Source organism: Vicia villosa, linkage group LG6 (assembly GCF_029867415.1).
Source record: "Vicia villosa cultivar HV-30 ecotype Madison, WI linkage group LG6, Vvil1.0, whole genome shotgun sequence".
Lineage (NCBI taxonomy): Eukaryota > Viridiplantae > Streptophyta > Magnoliopsida > Fabales > Fabaceae > Vicia > Vicia villosa.
In genome coordinates this window covers 151,055,715-151,079,394 of record NC_081185.1, presented here as the reverse complement: position 1 = coordinate 151,079,394, position 23,680 = coordinate 151,055,715, and the positions used below count along the sequence as shown (strand labels likewise).

The 23,680-nt window shown below is 34.4% G+C and overlaps 1 protein-coding gene and 1 pseudogene across 1 annotated transcript in view; both read right to left on the bottom strand.

The window, feature by feature from the left end:
- Positions 1–7,209: 7,209 nt before the first annotated feature.
- LOC131610506 (probable L-cysteine desulfhydrase, chloroplastic) overlaps positions 7,210–23,680 on the bottom strand; it is a 30,013-nt gene continuing 13,542 nt past the window's right edge. Inside the window, exon 3 of the mRNA XM_058882471.1 lies at positions 7,210–7,610. The gene's annotated coding sequence lies outside the window, so the exon portion shown is untranslated. The remainder of the gene's footprint in view (positions 7,611–23,680) is intronic.
- LOC131610507 (probable L-cysteine desulfhydrase, chloroplastic) lies at positions 7,486–12,756 on the bottom strand (annotated as a pseudogene).

The window sequence follows — 23,680 nt, the reverse complement described above, 5'->3', positions numbered from 1 at the left end:
GAGAGTAGAACACCTCAGTTCCATAAATTCATATTTACTTTTCCAAATGTCCATTTCCTTGGTGTGATTGCTTAGAGCTAACACGTCTCACTTGTCAATAGAAACAAGGTAGAATAGAGAAGCAACCTAGTACATACTACGAGTAATCTCGGAGATGAGTTCCATATTCTCCTTCTTTGAGAGATTTTGACCAAAAGATAAATCCCACTTTGAGACAGTAATGGCATCCTTCTCAGGAGTGCGAGCAATCCGGGAAGAGAAGAAATTCAACATCCCTGTGTAGGGATTTACTTCCCCCGAAGCAGCATCCGAGCAAAACGAGTTCGTTTTGGAGAACCATCTTCCTGGGGATCGTTGATCTTCATTCCAAGCCCTCTTTATGGAATCTCGAGGCAAGGATGACTCCTCCATAGTCAAACTGGTCACAACATCCACATGTTGATATACCTCCAATGCAGAAGTATAAGTATCGGTAGCCGAAATTGGAGCAGGGTCAGACTAGGAGCAACGGGTCGCCAGAGAAGGAACCATGACTTGAATAACTTGAGAACTATCAAGGTCATAGAGCATATGCTACTTGCCCATATTATCTGCAAAATGTAATCATACATGTGAAAAACCATGAGGACTTCATCCACGCCAAATATCTTTTTCCTCTTCCCTTGATTGACAATACTCACAATGATGTAAGTTTCAATTCGCCTTTTCCTCGCCTCGGTAGGGGGCACCTCACATGGGCTGAACCATTCCTCATAGCCAAGCCTCTAAAACCAAGAATGCAAGTGTTCCTTCATCATCGCCTCATCATGAGAAACAGGACCCTATAACACCCTAATTTACATCGGCGAATAATAATAATAAAACCAGAGTACACAATTTCATTTAAAGCAATCCATCACAAAACTAGGATGTCACATGTCTTCATAACATAAACATTGCTCGTAATTATTAACAGAAACGTAACACATTCAATGTCGGATGAACCGATCAAAACAATATTATATTCAAAACATATTCTATTACGCAGCGAAAATTATTCATAATTCAATTAAAATCAGCATAGCAACTTAATTCAACAATGGCCAACATTAATATTTAAGAAGACCTCAACAATTATTCAAAATCCAACAAAGAAAATAATTAAGCGTTCATCCCCCCTAGTGTTACATATCAGAGCAACGACGCCGACTCGAACTAACTGAAGGTAATCATCCTTCACTCCTGATCATCTGCATGTTACCAACGTAAAGGTAACATTCAAACAAAATGGGTAAGATATCATAACAATACAAAGAAACGTATGGTAATAAGTATATGAAAAATAAAGTCGTACACATTCCACCATTTCACAAAATCATCATCACCATCCGTCAACAATTAATATACAAGTATTCAACAACAAACAACTCATCATCACATCATTGGTTATAAAATGCAATTAGACAACACCGACTAAAATGCATGTGGTGCCAACATGGTATAAGTCCTCAACATAATATCAATAAATAGAGGCAGCAACAAGGAAAGAGCATTCAACAATTTGCCAATTCAGGTCAACAACAGAGCATAAGCCCTCAACGATGCAATGTATGTGACGCCGATGTGCAACAACACAATCATGTAACCACAAGGCATAAGCCTTCTACAAACGTCAACACAGGTCATCACCTCTTCATCATCATACATCCACATCATACAATTATTAACAACAATCAACAACAAAGTTCAAGATATCTTTCTCAAACAACCATCCATTCCAATGCAAAAACATAGAAATTTCAAGTATTCGATTTTTATCGAAACTCAGCTCAAAGACCATTCAAACAACTCCATTCAATTCTAGAAAATTCACTAAAACTCGTGATAAACCACTATTGTCAAAGACCTAATTCAATTTTTTAAAATATAAAACTTTTTATTCCAGTGCTCGCTAAGCGAAGCCCCTAAGCTCGCTAAGCGAGAGTGTGATTATGCAGAAAAATTCTGCTACGGCCAACTATTGTCCAAGCCAGTTTTTCCACCAAAAATCCATCTTAAATAGTTCATTTTTACGAAAGAATCATATATTCATGTTCCTCTATTCATATAGCATCTATTGGGATCATAAAAACACAATTCTACGACGTCACTTTCAATGCCAATTTTACTGTCAAAACACGAAATTTCACGAAAACCAACAATGAGACCAAATTTCATACAAGATAAGTCATACAACACATATGCAACACGTAGCAAAAATAATCATCATCAAACATGCATCAATTTATCAATCTCATGGAATCCCTATTCAAAACCTAAGAATATCAACATAGAACCAAACCCCATTCCTATTTACTAATCACCATACCCAACCTTATAGAGTTAGAACTCCGCTCTTACCTTAGATTGGTGATTTTCTACTCTTTCAATGGGTTCATGCTCTAGCATTCTTGTGCCTCTTCTCTTCTTTCACGATAACCTCTATATTCCAAGTTCTCTAACTTTCTTCCTAATTCTTTTCTCTCTCTTATTTCTAATTAACCTTTTACTAATGAGCTTAACAACACCCCCACTATTACTCATACTGACATAACATAGGCCCAATTACTCATTTAATTATTTATTCTATTATTATAATTAATCAACTTCTAATAAAATAGCATAAACACTAATGTCTAGCCACATTCACATGTTCCTACACTTTTAGACATACACCCTTCCAACCACACCAATTCACAAATAACTCATAATTTCATCAAATAATTCACAAATAGTTAATTAAATAATCGAATAAAAATAAACGGGCGTTACAGGCCCAACCTCGTGCAATAGGAATGAGTGTCCCGATTAAAATGAAGAGAAGACCAATACTTTGGAAGGAACCCCGACAAAAGTTAGGAAAATCTGAAGGAATGTAGCTAAGAGCGAGATGAGCCGCGGACATGAGGGGATTTATCACAAAATTGCCCCAATCCGAGGTGAAGGGGAAGAACAAAGGATTTTTCGGTAGAAGGATAATAAGCCATTGGTTTTGGAAGTTGTCGTAGGATGAACACATTACATGGAACAAATTGAAAAACAGCCCATGAGAAGGCTTCTGAGACTTATATTCAACACACAACTAAAATGCCCTCATGTAAACCCAAGATGTCGAATGGAGCTAGGAAGGGATAACTTTTAAATACTTCAAGATAGTTACCTCAAAGTCAGAAAAGGAAAATCACAGACCAATTCTTATGAACAGACACCTGTATAGGGTGATCACACGATCATCAAAGGAACTGCATATCCTCTTTTCTGGCCCCACTAGATGAGTCGGCCATTCAAGGAAATCACAAACCACGATTCCAACAACATCTAAGGCAACCTCAGTGCTCAGAGCAAATGAAATGTATGTTATTATTGTGTCTATCCAGCCATGGTCCGCTGTATTTGGCATGTCTTGAAGATCCAAGTAGGCCCTCACATCTACATTCTTGGGATTTGTCCCCAAACAAATTCATATATAGCTTTTAGCATGTTCTCTCATATACCCATTTGCTTTCATTTCCTCCTCTTTCAAAGATGGGAGGGGAAGAGACTTTAGCGCTATTAACCTATTCGTTGATAGTTGACAAAAGGGCTTCTAATAAATAAAATGAAAAAGTCCCCTCTTTCAAGGAATCCCCATTTACCCTTTCCGAATCAGAATCATCAAATTAGGGTATGACTTTTGGTTCCAGATGATCGTGATCAATAAGAGGGAGATGAGAATCAGGGGTATCCCCATTCTTGAAACAAAATAAGTATCACTCTTAGAATCATTATCTAAGTTAGCAACACTATCACTCATCCTGAATAAAAAACATGAATTGATGAAGAAAAAGCTTGAGTTCAGGGAGATACTTGAGGTGTGAGATGGATGAAGCAGAATAAATGAAGGAAGAAAAAGATTTTGAGTAAAGAACTACAACTGTTCCGATTAATACTTTAAAGGGAGAAGAAACAAAGGCGTTTACTAAGGCAGTGAATATGAACGAACTCGAATATCGATGTTTGTGAAAGATTTCAAAAACGCTTAACTCCTCCTAATTATAGGCAAAAATAGAGGAACAGTCTATATCGATTAAAAGATGGGGTTAGGAGATCAACGACTAAATTCTTCCTTAGAAAAACACACAAACTTGAGTGCACTCAAGTACACTATAAGTCTCTCAATACCCTAACTAGTCACATCGCCACACGTGTTAGAAGAAGACTATGAAACATTTCAATGATGGGACTACCTTTAATGCACTTGTTCCCTAATACTTTTTCAACTAATTTCAATTGTTTCAGTTCTATTTCACATCGGAAAACATCCCGGAGGTCAACCAACATCTCTTAAGGCTTTCCCCGACTCCTTCAGTGTCCGACAAAGTCTTGTGGACAACTGTTCTAGATCGGCCAGAGGCCCAAATGACAAAAACCAAATTCTTCTCAAATCAATTGCACTTGACCCAATATATAAAATCAGTTCACACACAAAGAACAATGTACATTATCTGATCTTCACTTTTCACTATACTCATCTTGAATCTTGAACTGACTTAGACGTTGGAGTGTTAACCATGCAGGTCCACCCCGCGCCGTTGTGACAGAGATCTGTATCACCATTTTAAAATCATTTATTCTTCAACTACATCTATTTCTCGTTCTTGAATATAACATTAATAATAAAATAAATAATTTTTTTTAATATAATGAATAATAATTTAAATAATTAAATAAAACAAATAATAAATATTTAAATAAAATTACTATAAAATTAAGTATGAAGTAGTTTAGCCATAGATACACCAAATATTAAATTAAAAATATATACATGCTACTTTAACTAGGAGATATAAAAAAATTATTAAATAAAAAATGATGTAATTAATATTAAATAAAAGATACAATTGAAAATAAATTTGTATTACAAATTGAAAGTGTTTCATTTCATTTTGAAATAATTTTTGTTTAGTATTGGAGCTAGTAAACAATAAATATCAGAACTAGTTAACTGCCTCTTTAATTATGTTAACAGTCGAGAGTTGTCGGACATTGAAATTAGTTCCGGCCGTGAGCTTCACCAGATATTACTCTCTCCGTCCCACAATGAGTGACCCAGCACACCATTTCACACAGTTTAAGAAAAAGGTATAAAAGTAAGAAAAAGAATGTTGTTTTTACTATACTACCCCTATTATGTATTGAAAAAGTGTATTGAAAATTGAAATGGGTCATTCATTTTGGGACATCATTTTATTCCAAATGGGTCACTCATTGTGGGACGGAGGGAGTAAAAGATTTTATAGATAAGAAAACATTCCCTTTTGATAACACTTACATTACATTTTTGGAACTAATAGATCATTCATGACAAAATATGTCTCATGCATAACACTAATACCACTACATGATCTTAAATATAGAACTATTTGAGATTTTGTTGCTGTCATGTTTTGCATGAGTCCTTTTAAAATTTTAACTTATTAATTATCATTTTATTAATATACTTTTAATTATATTATATCTTTTATAGACAAATATTAACATGGTGATTTTTTTTTTAAATGCTCATAAAAAATAATTTGTAAATAATATTAATTGCAAACTAATTTATTGCTATTATAAAAAATGGCATTTTGTTTTAGTATTTTTAAATGATTTTTATAATTGTTTTTTTTATTTTTTTATAAAAAATTAAAAAAAAATGAATTTAATAGTTATTCTTAATATGTTATTTTAGGTATTTTATTATTATATTTTTGGATATCAAAATTTCAAAAAATTACTTAATTTTAAAGATATTTTAATAAATTTTTTATACAAATTATTTTTGAGATACAATTTTTTTTAAATACAATTTTTTAAAATTACAATATATTCAATAATATATATTTATGTTTTAAAATGTCAAAACTAATTTTTAAATTTATAAGAGAACAATTTTTTTTAATATTTTAAAAAAATATAAAAGTTATTTTTTAAAACAAAATTTATTTTATTAAAAATAAAACAAACCTAACCAACCACTTGAACTCAAGTGGTAAACGAACTTCTGCTAAAAAACGAAAGTGGCCAGTACCATGATCTCTTGACATGAGCTTCTAAGAACTAGAGTGCGAAAAGCATAGAAAAAACTTTCAATTTTTTTAAATTTATGTACAAAATTCTACATTTATTATTGAAACTTATTTTTTGATTTTATGAAAGAGTTTGATTTTAAAATTAAAAAAAATAAATTTAAATTCCTTTCACTTTATTATTATTCAATAATAATTTTATTTCTCTACAAATTTTTTAGTACTCTCTCCGTTTTAAATTCAATGATTTACTTATAAAACATACTACTACTAAGATAAATTTTGAGTGCACTATTCGGATTGTAAAAATATACTAAGATAACTTAAGCCGGAATGTTTAAAATATTAAATAAAAATGATTAAAATAATTTAGTTAAAATTAAATCCTTCAATCTTAGTTACTTATTTTATTGAAATATAAATATGTACCACCCACCTTTATTTTGATTAAAAAATTACCAATTACAAAGCAATTAGAGAACTTATTTATTAAAAATTTAACCGCGACAGCCTTATTATAAAGCTCTATTTAATCACAATTTAATTGTGATTCTATTTAAACATAATTTAGCTATGACAAATTTGAAGACATGTGTTATAACTAATCTTATACAAATGTGAGCTGATCATGTAATTCAAATTTAACTTCACTTACTGAAATATAATTAAAACAACTTATAAAATTTATTTTGGATGCATACTCATATTCATTTACCTTTTAAATATTCATTTACTTTTTTACTACTTTTCCGAGTTACTAAAAAAGTAGTTACTAAAATTTATATTTCTAATTATTTGTCGTTTTAAAAGTTACCCTTAATTATTTATCATACTGAAAAATAGATAAATAAGAAATTAATAGCAGTTGTGAAAAAAGAAAAATAATATTGCAATATTGTCGGACAATTGGAGGGTGAAGACAAGAAATCAAGTTTATTGACTATTTTTGGTTACATTAGGAATCAAATTTTCCGTCATTAAAATGAGATTATTACCATTTCAATAAAAACAGTTAATTGGCTGTTTTTGGTTACATTATGAATCAAGTTTCCAAATGAGATTATTCACAGATTTCCTTTTACTTTCCAAAAAATTAGTTTTAATAATTAAAATTAATTATAAATATAAAACTATTAAGCATAGAAATGGCAAACTTCAAATTTATGGTAGAACTTGATACTATTAAACCTGAAGAAGCAGTTGGCAACTTCAAATGACAGTGAAAATCATTACACCATGAGAGAATCACATTACATTTACAAGAAGTTGCTCACTCCCTAGATCTCACTATTTAAGTTGCTCATTCCCTAGATCTCACTATTTAATTAAGTTGCTCACTCCCTAAGGGTTTCTACTCAGCAAATCTAACATGGATGATTGCTGAAGTTTACCTGCAAAACATGCAGTCTATGGTACCGAACCGACCACCGAAACCATCACAACTACCAAAGCTTGCAAGAAAGCTAGCAGCAATTACAACATCCATTGCTTTTATTCATCAGAAAGACACACTTACGCCACACTTCTAAGACACACTTACGCTACACTTCTAACCTGCAAATAAACAAAATATTGTTCAGTTATGAGTGAAAATACATATAACATAACTAGAAGAGTAAACAAAATCAAACCAAATTTCAAAAAGGTACATTTGATTTACTCTATCGCATGGTTCGAAGCATGAGAACATAGTAACTCCTCTCTACTTTCAATGATAGTTTTGTTTATGAAGGAATAATATGTTGGAAAAGAAAACAACCTTGAGAGATCAACAGCCAGCAGAGCAATAAAAACAACATATGATCACAGACAAACATCATAAGTTATCACAGACAAGTATTTCTGACAAGTATTTATTGATTTCAACAGAAATTCATGGACCTATAATAAATTATCAGATTGAAAAGAAAACAGTACTAGGTAAGAGCAACAAAACTGACATGATTGCAGATTCACAACAAACATCATAATCAAGATTCAATAAACAGTAAAGGAATGTAATTAATAGCAGTGTTATCGATGGCAGATGGCGGTCCAAGACAGAGAGCCAAAATCACACCTTATTGTCCGCTTTATGGAGCCGTTATATCGGATTATGGCGGAAAACCCCCCAATATTGACCGATATTTACCATTGCGGCGAGCCCACAAACCGCCATAAAACCGCCATGTATATCCGCCATGGCGCCACTATTTGATAACAACGATTAATAGCACTTACAAATTCAAATTTGAATCATTAAATATTCCTGACAAGTAATTTGCCCATGTATCGGTTTCAATAAACTTGCATATTACAATAATAAGCTATCAGTTTGAAAATACAACAACGGTAAGTGATCACCGGGTAGGAGAACAACAAAATGGCATGATCAAGGGTTTGCGTCAAATATCATAATTAAAATTCAACGAAACTAAATTAATGTAACTACTTATAAAATTCAACTTTAAGTCATTTAAGATTTCTGACAAGTATTTACACAGATATTGGTTTCAACAGACATGCATAGAACAACAATAAGTTATCACTAGCACGGAAAACAACAAAACGACACATTCACAGGGTCACGAGAAACATCGTAATCAAATTTAAATCATTTAATATTTCTGACATGTATTGGTTTCTGGTTTTAATAGACATGCATAGAAAACGACGCTAAATGATCACCAGTCAGGAGAACAACAAAATGACACGATCAGAGGGTCACGACAAACATCATAATCAAGATTTAACAACACCAAAGCAAGTAATAAATATAAGTTTTAAAACTCAAATTCAAATCATTTAATATTCCTACCAAGTATTTTACACAAGAAACCACTATGCATGTAACAAGAAACCGCTATGCATGTAACGGAACAATAAGTTATAAGTTTTGAAGGAAAATGGCACTTAGTGATCATCATCCAAATATAACCTTTGCATGCGTAAGAACAAGGGGACGTGGCGTCAAATTAAGACACAATCACCAACCTAACCGTTATCGTTTATCAATATTGCAAAACAAAATTCATATCATCATACAATTATTGCAAAATTAGAAAAACTGTCAAAAGGGAATGTGAGCAAACCTATTCAGTTGGAAAGACGAGTACAAGCAAATCCATTCTCCACGAGTTGGTTAACAGCATCTCTAAGCTTGTAATAATCCTCGACTTTGTTGTAAACATGATGAGAAATCCGAGCATACCCTGTCACAGGCTCCACTTCTCCATCTCTAGGTGGTCTATAGTATATAGGAACTTCAACTGCAAAAACATCCCTGAAATGTGTCCTTAACTTCAGAGCATCCGAATCACTATGAATCCCCAAACATGTAGGCAGACCAACCATAATCATGCTACCACACATATAAGGAGGACTCCCAAGATGAGTTCCCCAAGCCTTAGCCAGCATCTCTCCCATCTCAACAACAGCTTCATGATTCCTCTTCTTAATCCCTTCAATGCCACCTTCAAACCTATTCACAAATTCGATAATATCAGGAACCACCAACTGAGAACTATAATCCCTAGTCCCAATCCAAGAACTTTCCACAGCCAGCCCATTTCCATACTCATGAGACACCACAGGATGATGCAAATCACCAGCACCACCAGTGTTATGGTTTTTCTTAGAGTACAGAAACGCAACCGAAGGCGGACAAAAAAACCACTTATGCAAATTACTAGTGTAGTAATCAGCACCAATCTCCTGCATGTCAACATCAGTACACCCAAGGGAATGAGCAGCATCCACAAAAACCTGTTCAACACCTTCCTCTCTGCAAATCTGAATCAGCTCCTTAACAGGAATCACAACACAAGGCATAGAAGTCACATGATCAATCACAGCTAACCTTACCTTTTTCCCGTCAGTTTTTCCCATCTCCAAAGCCTTTCTAAACTCAGTAACAATCTGTTCGTTAGAAGAGACCGGAAATGGAAGCTGAACTTCAATCACTTTTCCACCAGCACGAGTAACATATGCCTCCATTTATTTCTTAACAGAGCCATAAGCATAATGAAGCATAACAACAATGTCACCTTTCTCGAACTTCCCTTCGCGGAAACACCATGCAGTATGTTGAAGAACAATAGCAGCAGCAGTGGTGGCGTTATCGACAATAGCGATTTCGTCAAGATGTTCCGCGTTGACTAAGTCTTTGATAATCGAACGCGAATTGTCGATTGCAGGTTTGAGGTGGTTGAAGTAGAAGTGATCAGGATGACGGAGGTACTCGAGCTGCCATTTGTGTTGAGCGGAGATGACGGAGGAAGGACAGGAGCCGAAACTGCCGTTGTTGATGCGAGCAACGGCGGCGTCGTGGTGGGAGAATTCGGATTCAATTTCGGAAACGGTTATGGCGGAGGAGGAGAGTTTAGGTTTTTTGGGAGTGGGGTGAGAGCCGTTAGGGTGGTGGTGATTGTTGAAGGCCATTGAGAAGGAAATGATTAAACGGTTGAGAATTGTTGAAAAAGAGAAAGAGGGGGTGAGAATGGTTTAGAGGGAGTGAGGGAGTGAGGAAGTGAGTGCGGTGCGATTTTAAAGTGGAGTCCGGTTAGGAAATCTGGACAAGTGGGCTAAGCACATAAATGTTATCCTCATTTACGAAACACGCCTTCAGTTAGTTACAGTACCATTGTAGTATATCAAGAAATCTGGACAAGTATTTATTGATTTCAACAGAAATGCATGTAACTACAATAGGTTATCAGATTGAAAAGAAAACAGGGTTAGGTAAGAGCAACAAAACGACATGATCGCAGATTCACAACAAACCTCATAATCAAGATTCAACAAACAGTAAAGGAAAGTAATTAATAGCAGTGTTGTCGATGGCGTATGGCGGTCCATGACGGACAGCCAAAATTACAACTAACTGCCCGCTTTGGGACGCCGTTATATCAGATTATGGCGGAAAAACCCCAATACTCACCGATATTTACCATTGCGGCAAGCCCAAAAACCGCCATGTATGTCTGCCATGGCGCCGCTATTTCATAACACTGATTAATAGCACTTACAAATTCAAATTTGAATCATTAAATTGTCCTGACAAGTAATTTGCCCATGTACCGGTTTCAATAAACATGCATATTACAATAGTAAGCTATCAGTTATTAAAAAAATTCAGTTTGAAAATACAACAACGCTAAGTGATCACCGGGCAGTAGAACAACAAAATGGCATGATCACGGGTTAGCGTCAAATATCATAATTAAAATTCAACAAAACTTAAGGAATGTAACTAATACAACTTAAAAAATTCAACTTTTAAGTCATTTAAAATTTCTGACAAGTATTTACACGGAGATTGGTTTCAAAAGACATGCATAGAACACAACAATAAATTATCACTAGCAAGGAGAACAACACCAAAGGCAAGTAATCAAAACGACGCTAAATGATCACACAAACGGAGAACAACAAAACGACACGATCAGAGGGTCGCGAGAAACATCGTAATCAAAATTTAACAACACCAAAGGCAAGTAATTAATACAACTTATAAGATTCAAATTTAAATCATTTAATATTTCTGACATGTATTGGTTTCTGGTTTTAATAGACATGCATAGAACGACAATAAGTTGTCAATTTGCATAGAAAACGGCGCTAAATGATCACCAGCCAGGAGAACAACAAAACGACACGATCAGAGGGTCACGACAAATATCGTAATCAAAATTTAACAACACCAAAGCAAGTAACTAATAGAAGTTATAAAACTCGAATTTAAATCATTTAATATTCCTGACAAGTATTTTACACAAGAAACCGCTATGCATGTAACAGGAAACCGCTATTCATGTAACTGAAAACCGTTATGCATGAAACAAGAAACCGCTAATATAAGTTATAAAACTCAAATTTAAATCATTTAATATTCCGGACAAGTATTTTACACAAGAAACCGCTATGCATGTAACAAGAAACCGCTATTCATGTAACTGAAAACCGTTACTTATGAAACTAGAAACCGCTAATATAAGTTATAAAACTCAAATTTAAATCATTTAATATTCCTGACAAGTATTTTACACAAGAAACCGCTATGCATGTAACAAGAAACCGCTATTCATGTAAGTGAAAACCGTTATGCATGAAACAAGAAACCGCTAATATAAGTTATGAAACTCAAAATTAAATCATTTAATATTCCTGACAAGTATTTTACACAAGAAACCGCTATGCATGTAACAAGAAACCGCTATTCATGTAACTGAAAACCGTTACGCATGAAACAAGAAACCGCTAATATAAGTTATAAAACTCAAATTTAAATCATTTAATATTCCTGACAAGTATTTTACACAAGAAACCGCTATGCATGTAACAGGAAACCGCTATGCATGTAACAAGAAACCGCGATGCATGTTACAAGAAACCGCTAATATAAGTTATAAAACTTAAATTTAAAATATTTAATATTCCTGACAAGTATTTGTAACAAGAAACCGCTATGCATGTAACAAGAAACCGCTATTGCATGTAACAGAGCAACAATAAGTTATAAGTTTGCAAGGAAAATGACACTTAGTGATCATCCGCCTAAACCCTTGCATGCGTAAGAACATTTTAAGGGGGTGTGGCGCCAAATTAAGACACAATCACCAACCTAATCGTTGTCGGTTTTCAAAGAAAAACAAAATTCATATCATCATATAATTATTGCAAAATTAGAAGTATTGTCAAAAGGGAATGTGAGCAAACCTTTTCAGTAGGAAAGAAGAGTACAAGCAAACGCATTATCCACGAGTTGGTTAACAGTATTCCTAAACTTGTAATAATCCTCGACTTTGTTGTAAACATGATGAGAAATCCGAGCATACGCTGTCACAGGCTCCACTTCTCCATCTCTTTGTGGTCTATAGTAGATAGGAACTTCAACTGCAAAAACATCCCTAAAATGTGTCCTTAACTTCAGAGCATCAGAATCACTACGAATCTCCAAACACGCAGGCAAATCAACCATAATCATACTAGCACACATATGTGAAGGACTCCCAAGATGAATTCCCCAAGCCTTAGCCAGCATCTCTCCCATCTCAATAACAGCTTCATGATTCCTCTTCTTAATCCCTTCAATACCACCTTCAAACCTATTCACAAATCCCAAAACATCAGGCACAAGGCATAACCAACCGAGAACTATAATCCCTTGTCCCAATCCAAGAACTTTCCACAGCCAAATCTGAATCAACTCCTTAACAGAAATCACAACACACGGCATAGAAGTCACGTGATCAATCACGGCTAAACTAATCTTTTTACCATCACTTCTCCACGGGCACGAATGACGTAAGCCTCCATCGATTTCTTAACCGAACCTTAAGCATAATAACAATGTCACCTTTGTCGAACTTTCCTTCACGGATTGAAGAAGTTTAAGGTGACGGAGGTATTTGAGTTTCCTTTTTTGTTGAGCGGAGATGACGGAGGAAGGACATGAACCGAAACTGCCGTCGTTGATACGAGCGACGGTGGCGTCATGGTGACAGAATTCAGATTCAATATCGGAAGCGCTCCGGTTATGGCGGAGAGTTTAGGTTTTCTGGGAGTAGGGTGAGAGCCGTTGATGTCTGGAAATGAACGGTGGTGATTGTTTGAGTCTGGAAATTAACGGTCACAACAATATATCTATTTCATCTCATCTATAATATATAAGAAAATAATTGGTTTTGGTTTTTACAGTATTAGTTAATTTTCTTACATCTATTAAATTATTGGCTTTTTTTGTCTATTCATACAATTGTCTACTATAATTTTAATATTTTATTCAACACTATTATAATTTATAAATTATTCTCTCTCATTTTTCACCATTTTTTCTCTCTCTCTCTTCACCTTTCCATTATTATTTTTTAAAATCAATCTAAAGTTGATTGAAATAATTATTCTAATTATTAGATTTAAAAAAATTTTCATCCGACATAAAATATGAAAAAAATAGCAATAAAAAATCTATTTTATTTATTTGTGTCCAGAAGCCACTATAATTAATTCTGAAAACTACCATTATTTTAATGTCAAAATATATTCAAAATGTTTTTAATCGTTGAAGATTTGTTTTCTTTTTAAATGTGATTTCAAAATTTGCATTTATGTAATTAATTTTTATGTCATTATCAATACTATAAGTCCCTTTTATGGAAAGAAAAAAAGAGAGATAAATAAACCAACGAGAAATCAAATTCAAATTTCAAAATCTTATTTCTCCCCCTCTTTTACTCTATTTTTTTTATATTTTATATACGAAAATTTACTATTGATCCATATATTTTTGTAAACAATACCTAAACAAAAATAATATTAGCATAGGTGAAACAATTTTTTATTGATCTAAATATTTTAATATACGAAAAATGATATTTATGATCCAAAATTTTTTTACTCAAAAATGGAATACGGGAAAAAATTTATTATTTATCTACATATTTTTATATACGAAAATTTATTATTGATCCAGTATTTTTGTAAACAATACCTTAATAAAAATAATATTGTTATACGGGAAAAAATTTATTATTGATATAAATATTTGTATATATGAAAAATGGTATTTATGATCCAAAATGTTTTATTCAAAAATGGTATACGGGAAAAAATTTATTATTGATCTCCATATTTTTATATACGAAAATTTACTAGTGATCCAAATATTTTTGTAAACGATACCTAAACAAAAATAATATTTGTATACGTGAAAAAATCTATTATTGACTTAAATATTTTTATATACAAAAATTTACTATTGATTCATATATTTTTGTAAACGATAGCTAAACAAAAATAATATTTGGGAAAAAATTATTATTGATATAAATATTTTAATATACAAAAATATGGTATTTATGATCCAAAATGTTTTTATTCAAAAATGGTATACGGAAAAAAATTTATTATTGATCTACATATTTTTATATACGAAAATTTATTATTGATCCAGATATTTTTGTAAACGTTACCTAAACAAAAATAATATTTGTATACGGGAAAAACTTTATTATTGATTTAAATATTTTTATATACGAAAAATGGTATTTATGATCTAAATTTTTTTTCAAAAATGGTATACGGAAAAAAAATTATTATTGATCTAAATATTTTAATATATGAAAAATGGTATTTATGATCCCAAAAAATTTATTAAAAAATGGTATACAGGAACAAATCTATTATTGACTTAAATATTTTTATATACAAAAATTTACTATTGATTCATATATTTTTGTAAACGATAGCTAAACAAAAATAATATTTGGAAAAAAAATTATTATTGATATAAATATTTTAATATACAAAAATATGGTATTTATGATCCAAAAATTTTTTATTCAAAAATGGTATACGGAAAAAAATTTATTATTGATCTACATATTTTTATATACGAAAATTTATTATTGATCCAGATATTTTTGTAAACGATACCTAAACAAAAATAATATTTGTATACGGGAAAAACTTTATTATTGATTTAAATATTTTTATATACGAAAAATGGTATTTATGATCTAAATTTTTTTTCAAAAATGGTATACCGGAAAAAAATTATTATTGATCTAAATATTTTAATATATGAAAAGTGGTATTTATGATCCAAATTTTTTTTATTCAAAAATGGTATACAAGAACAAATCTATTATTGATTTAAATATTTTTATATACAAAAATTTACTATTGATCCATATATTTTTGAAAATGATACCTAAACAAAAATAATATTTGTATACGAGAAAAAAATTATTATTGATCTAAATATTTTTTATATACAAAAGATGGTATTTATAATATAGGGTTCTGTGCTCTGGCGATTGAACGGCGATTCCCGACGAGACTCTGCAAAGCTTGACACCACCGATTACCCCCTCTTACCCCCACCTAGTTGAAGTGGAAAGATCCTCCATGTTGGTTTAAATTCCTAATCTTAGGGTTAGGGACCACTTGGTGGATTGATTCACGGAAGCTAGGGACCATGGGTCGTGGCCGGCCAAAGAAGAAGGCGGTTATGACCACCCCGGCGAGAACACGAGTCTTCTCACCACCAATAGAAACAGAGAATAGCGCTAGTACACTGAAGGGGAAATCACCAACACCAGCCCTAGAAGTCATTGTAGAAGAACCTAAAGGAGAAGAGCAACAGGGAAGAAATGGACCTCGTATTGAAGGTACCCCACAACTTTGGGTAGATGTGATTAAGGGTAACCGTATGAATGGTAGAGAAATTGAGTATTCTGTGCCCAAGGTCGTTAATGGCGATATTGAAGTGCAACTTGAGGAACAGGATCTTGTCTCAGAATTGCAATTTTGGGAAAATGCCCGTATCATGTATGCAATAGGGGATGAACTTTCTATGAATGGTGTCCGAAAATTTATGATGAACTACTGGAATTTTGTGACTCTCCCGGACTTGTACTACAATGAGGAAGGCTTCTTCCTAATCAGGTTCAGCACGAAAGAAGATAGGGACCAAGTTCTGATGTGAGGGCCTTACACCATATACAAGAAACATATGCTGCTGCATAAATGGACTCCTAATTTCACCCTTCAGGATGACATTATGCGTGTGCTATCCATCTGGGTCACCTTTCCACAGCTACCATTGGTGATGTGGGGTGACAAAAGTATAGGAAAAATAGCCAGCGCCTTAGGGAAGCCTATCATGGTTGATGAATGTACTGCGAAGAAACTACGTGTCACCTATGCCCGTGTTCTAATTGAGATAGATGTTACAACAGAGTTGAAGAATTACATCAACATCAGGGATCCCCAAGGAAAACTCTTGAGCCAGCAGGTACACTATGAATGGAGACTGCCGTTTTGCAAAAAATGCAATAAGGTGGGACATGAATGTAGGCAAAATGAACCCAAGCCGAAGAAGAAACCTGAGCCGCCACCTGCATGGACCAAAAAGAAGGTGATAGAACCTGGAGAATGCAGCCAGAAAAATGACACTGAGCCACACAAGGGAACTTGGCAAGAAGTTCCAATTTCAAACAGGAAAAAACAAGAGGAAAGTGTTGATAAGGGGTCTCAGCTAGAGTGCAACAATGACTTCACTATCCTCAGAAATGGGGGAACTGAGGGGATTGTGGATATCCTAGTCCCATGATCATTAGCTGAAATGTAAGAGGGCTAAATAACAAGGCAAGATGTAAAGAGGTTGCAGCCCACCTCTTGAAACTCCAAGCATCTTGTTGCATTTTGATTGAGACTAGAGTAAAAGAACATAATGCTAATAAAATCCGCAGCTGGCTGGGAAATAATTGGAATTTTGCTGACAATTATAGCTACCACCCTAATGGTAGATTGTGGATTGTCTGGAAAAGGACCAATGGGATATCCAAGTCACACACCAATCTGATCAACATATCCACTGTGTTTTGAAGCATGAACAGGTACTTATGAACATTACTTGGGTGTATGGGCACAACCAACTGGAAAACCATAGGAAACTGTGGAAAGATATCCAGATGATCACTCCTCAGGTCCATGGCCCTTGGATGATAATTGGTGATTTTAACAACGTGCTGAAAATAGACGATAGAATTGGTGGAAATGAAGTTCACAGGGCTGAGTACATTGAGTTAGAAGAGCTGATGACCAACATTGGACTGTATGAACATGACACTAGGGGCAGCCATTACACTTGGTCCAATAAGCAGAGCCAAGGCACCATATATAGCAGAATTGACAGGGCAATTTGTAATGGGGAGTGGCATACCACATTTCCAAGATGTGAGATAGAGGTCCTTAATCCGCATATTTCTGATCATTCTCCCCTAAGAGTGAGGCTGGATCATTCCAGTCCTACTAATAGAATTAGGCCTTGCTTTAAGTTCACTAACTGTGTGACGGAAAGAACTGATTATCAGGATATCATAAAAGAAAACTGGCAGGTGCCTATAATGGGTAGCCCTATGTATACTTGCTGGAGAAAGCTTATGAGACTTCAAAGGACCTTGTCTCTTCTTAATAGAGAGGCTACTGAAGGTGTAAAGAACATCCAACATAGTAGAGATAAGCTTATGAGGGTCCAAGAAATGCTGGAACATGATAGGTTCAACCAGGGCCTCATCGAGCAAGCTAAATTCTGGACAGAAGAGATAATCAAAGGAACAGAAATTGAAGAGAAAATTCTGGCCCAAAAAGCTAAAGTGGACTGGCTTCAACTAGGTGATGGGAACAATAGGTATTTCCATGCTATTGTTAACCAAAAGAATAAACAGAAGAGTCTAATTCGGCTAGAAACACAACAAGGCACTTCTCTTACCGAATTTCAAGACCGGGAAGAGGAAATCCTGACTTTTTATGGCAATCTGGTGGGGACTGCAGCTGCCAGCCTTGAGCATGTGAACATTACAGCATTGAGGAGTGGTGCACAGCTGAGAGAGGATCAAAGAGTAGAGCTGGAACAACCTATTACTGACAAAGAAATTATAGCTGCCTTGAAGACTATTGGTGACAACAAGGCTCTGGGAATTGATGGCTACAATGCCAAATTCTTTAAGGCTAGTTGGCAAGTTATTCGAAATGATGTGCTCAAGGCTACTAAAGACTTCTTCAACCACAACAGAATGTACCCTGCTGTTAACTGCACCCTAGTAACTCTTATTCCCAAGCATTCTGAGGCTAGAACAATGAAGGATATGAGACAAATAGCTTGCTGCACCACACTATACAAAATCATATCTAAGATCTTAACTACCAGGCTGAGCAGAGTGGTTGGATGCCTTATTGATTCTAGTCAATCTGCCTTTGTACCTGGCAGGGTAATCCATGACAACATCCTTATGGCTCAGGAACTGTTAAGAAGGTATAATTGCAAGAACCTATCCCCTAGATGTGCCATACAGATGGACCTCCAGAAGGCCTATGACACTGTGGAGTGGTATGCCATGGAGTCCATATTGAGAGAAATGAATTTCCCTCATAAGTTTATCAATTGCATCATGATATGTATGACCACAGTGTCCTACAAATATTCCATCCATGGTAGACAGAGCAGAATTCTTAAGGCAAAGGGAGGACTTCGCCAAGGAGATCCAATCTCCCCTCTCCTCTTTGTCCTTATTATGGAATATTTGCATAGATGCTTGAGCAACCTCAAATGTAAGCCTAAGTTCAAATTCCATCTTAAATGTGAGAAACTAGGTGTTACTAACATTTGCTTTGCGGACGATCTCATTCTATTCACTCGCGGTGATACCATGTCTGTACAGCTGATGATGGAGGAGGTTAGAAGATTCTCCCAAGCCACAGGTTTGAAAGCCAACCCACATAAATGTAAGGTATATCTTGGTGGTGTGAGCAGTGATGTGAAAGAAGATATTATGGGTATTACTGGTTTTACTGCAGGTACATTACCTTTCAAGTACCTAGGGGTTCCAATCACTAGCAAAAAGTTACATATAGCCTTGTATCAGCCTCTCATTGATAGGACAGTGCAAATAATCAATTCTTGGACAGCAAGCGTGCTGAGCTATGCGGGCAGAGTACAATTGATCCAAAGCGTGCTTAACTCTATGACAACATACTGGATGCAAGTATATCCTATGCATAAAAAAGTCATTCATCACATATGTGCTATTTGTAGGTCCTTTTTATGGTGCGGCAGTAGTGACATAAGCAGAAAATCTCCTATTGCTTGGGAATCAATTTGCGAGCCAAAAAAAGCTGGTGGGTTGAATCTAATAGAGCTGCACTGCTCGAATAAAGCCACCATCATCAAGCTTCTTTGGAACCTCCAGGCCAAGGCGGATAAGCTATGGGTTATGTGGATGCATACATACTACTTAAAGGGCAAGGATGTAACTACATGGCATGTTCCTACTAGTGTTTCATGGATCATGAAAAAGATGCGGAGCTATAGACAGGAGCTGGAGCAGAGTGCATATTGGCAAACTGCGGTTCAGACCGGAAAATACTCCACAAAGCATATGTATCAAGAACTTAGAGGTGGCAAAGCCAATAACCCTTGGTATAAACTTTTCTTTCATAATGCTGCGAGACCGAGGGCGAAATTCACCCTATGGATGGCTCTATGGAATCGGCTGCCAACAAAGAGTAGATTGGCAAGGTTTGGAATCGCATCTGATGGTAAATGCTGTTTCTGCAGTAGTGAAGAAACACAAGAACACCTTCTCTTTGATTGTAGAATCACGGGTGACATTTGGCAAAAAAAATTGAATTGGATCGGGATTAACAGGGTGCCCCTGGGCTGGAACCATGAGAAAGAGTGGGCTGCTATAGAGGCTTCAAAAAAAGGGTGGAAAAGGCTCATCCTCAAGGTAGCTTTTGCGGAAACAATATATACTATCTAGAATTCTCGAAATGCGACTATCTTCAAAGACCAAAACATGGAGGATGACATACATCACAGGATCAAAACTATTGTTGCTCTTAGATGTAGTGTGATCCCTAAGCTTTCTCTTCATGTTAATCTAGAGGAGCTTAGTATTAGGTAGTCTAGCTTTGTTGATTTTATGGGTGCTTAGTGATTTGGATTACCTGGATCCCTATGGATCGGTTGTGTAAAACTGTTTTGGTTTAGTAATAAAGTCTACTTCTATTCCAAAAAAAGATGGTATTTATGATCCAAAAATAATATACGAAAAAAATCTATTATAAATTTAAACATTTTTATATACAAAAAAATATATATTATTGATCTATTTTTTTCTTTTTTCACCTTTGATTTAAAATAAATATATTAGGTAAACAAATGTGCGTACCAGATCAGTACCCGTGCGTATGCACGGGTTTGTTACTAGTTCTTATAGAAATAAAATGCCTAATCAACTATTTAACTATGAGTTTAATTTATATGCACCGACTGTAAAACTATTTTACACTGTTATCCAATAAAAAACAAATAAAGTGCATTGTCATTAAAAGAATTTTTAAATTAAAGTGTGATTTATTCTGATACAAGGTTATGATTGGTTGACAGTGTAAAATTATTTTACACTGTCAGTGTTGAATCTTTTTCTCTTTAACTAATTAATAATTAGAAAATGTCATTGTACTCCTTATGTTATATGTTATGTTTGAATATCATCAAATAAACGGAGTGGAATAGAGTGGAGTGAAGTGAGATAGAGCGGAATAGAACTGAGCGGAACGAATATATTATTTCATTGTTTGAAAATTTTAGGACGGAATAAGGTAAATTGTTCATTCTGCCCAAATCGAAGAGGAAGCAATATGGTAGTAAATAAGGGTGTTCGCGATGTAGTTTGGACGGTTTTGACATAAAAAAATCACCCGAACCGCAAGAGAAAAAAGTGTGCGGTTCGATTTCGTTCGGTTGACTTTTAAAACTAAACCAAACAAAACCAATGCGGTTTGGATTGGTTCGATTTTTTTTTACAAAAATTTATTGAGCCATACATACACATATTGATGACAACATAACTTTGTATTTAGTCATTTATGTGTTATCAAATAACAACAAAATTCATCATATTTGGATAACAACTTTCCATTTAATACACAAAAATAATATTAGATAAAAGTGGAATAAAAAACATGAAATAGTAGCATAAAATAATATCAAAAACATTATAATAAAATAGAAAAAAAGAGGAGATGAAATATTAGAGAAGATGAAAAAGAAAAAGCAGAAGAGATTCGATTAGATAAGAAGGGGAACATTAAAAACATAATTGGAAGAGAGAACGGTAGAATAAAAATAATAAGATGAAAGACTAGAAAAGAATATGTGATATGTATTTGGAAAAAAATATGAGAAGAAGGAGCAATAACGCTAATAGAGATTTGAGAAGACTTAAACCGAAACCTTAAGTCTGAGGAAGAGAAAATCATTCGTAATTGTAAGGCTAAGTAATAATAGGTTTGAGTTTAGGTTAGATATAAGTTAATTGAAGTTTAGGGAGTTGTAACTTAATGCGGTTTGGTTCGGTTTATAAAATACAAACCGTAAACTAAACCGAACCACGCGGTTTGTTATAAAATAGCCCAAACATATATGAACTAAATGCGGTTTTATACGGTTTCGGTTTGGTTTTGTTTGGTTTTGCGGTTTTCTATTGGTCCACTTTATTATACTCCCCTCCATCCGTTTTTAAATTATCCAAACAATAAAATATCATTTTATTCCATCACATTCTACTTCGCTCCATTTGATTTCATCAATCTAAATTTAGCTCAAATTTCGACTACATTACATTTTGCCCTTAACTGTAATTTACTAATTCAAAATACATTGACCAATCAAAACATTCCTTTTTTATAAGTGGCTGAAGTGTTTCATGCTTTCATTCAAGTGTATCTCTTCAAAAAAAATTCTCTCACTTTTCCCTTTCTTCCTCTTCCTCTGTCCCGAAACACTAGCCCACTCTCTCAACTTTAAAAAATATATATTTCCCTCTCTTTCGGTTGCTGCTTCAAGCTCTCCGCTCTCTCCCTTTCATCATAACCATTTCTCATTTCAGTCCTCTCTATTTTCTTTCCCTTCCTCATTCTTTTTTCTATTTTTTCTTTTATAAATCTCAAAGTTGAATATTGTGAAGTTGTGCGAGATAATGAAGTCTTGACGGTGAATGATTTCGTGGATGATTCTCGTGGCGGCAAAAACTTAAAGAATCTCTTGTTTAAGTATGGAAAAACACATAAAGATGGATTCTGGGTATGATACTATAACTTCATGTGTTTTTTTTCTATTTGTTGTTTATTGTTCTTGACGGTGAATGATTTCATCGATGATTGTAGCGACGGTCGAAATAGAAAGAGTCTCTGGTTTAAGGTTTGCGGTAAGCATATTTTTAACATTTTAAGGCGAATGGATGGACCGAGAAACAAATTGAGAACCAATACAATGTCTTGTGTTAGAACATGAAATCTTCTGATCAATATTTCTAGTTTTGATGATAACATTATATATGAATTTTGTATAAGACAATGTGGTACTCTAATTATTCACGTTTTCCATTTCAGGAAAAGTCAAAAAGAGTATGCACAAAATTTCATTCAGAAGCTCTGACCTAGAAGAACTGGATGCCTTCATCAGAACATGGTCTGGAAGACATCAGAAGATGGTCTTAAAGAAATCAGAACATGGTCTTGAAGGCATCAGAAGATGGCAGTCAGAAGCAAGGCTCTGAAGATCTGATGGTATCACGCTACAAAGAACTTCCAAAGTATGATGATTGAAGTTGCATCTACACCAACGCTAAAGACTCTGATATTCAAACGTCATTCTAATAGTCTGAGTCCAGAAGCAAGTACAAGATGAAAAGGCTACAACGTCAAATCTGTTTGACTGACAAAAGGAACGTTAGAAGCTACAAAAGGCAAAGTCAGCAAGAGCAGTTGAAGCATGGCTCGAGGTAGTTAACAAAAGAGTGAAACATTAAATGCATCAGTGTACTATTCATGCAAAGCATTAAATTCTACTCAACGGTCACATTTCTCACTGCCTATATAAGAGAAGTTCTGATGCTGAAGCAACCAATAACTCTTGCTCTAAGAAACCTTACGCTGCCAAATTATCTCCAAACGTTGTCACACAAAAACAGCAAAGAAACTTCATCTTCAACCTCACAACTTGTAATATCTTAGTGAGTGTTAGAACTTAATCTCGAGAGAAAAGTCACTTGGTGATTATA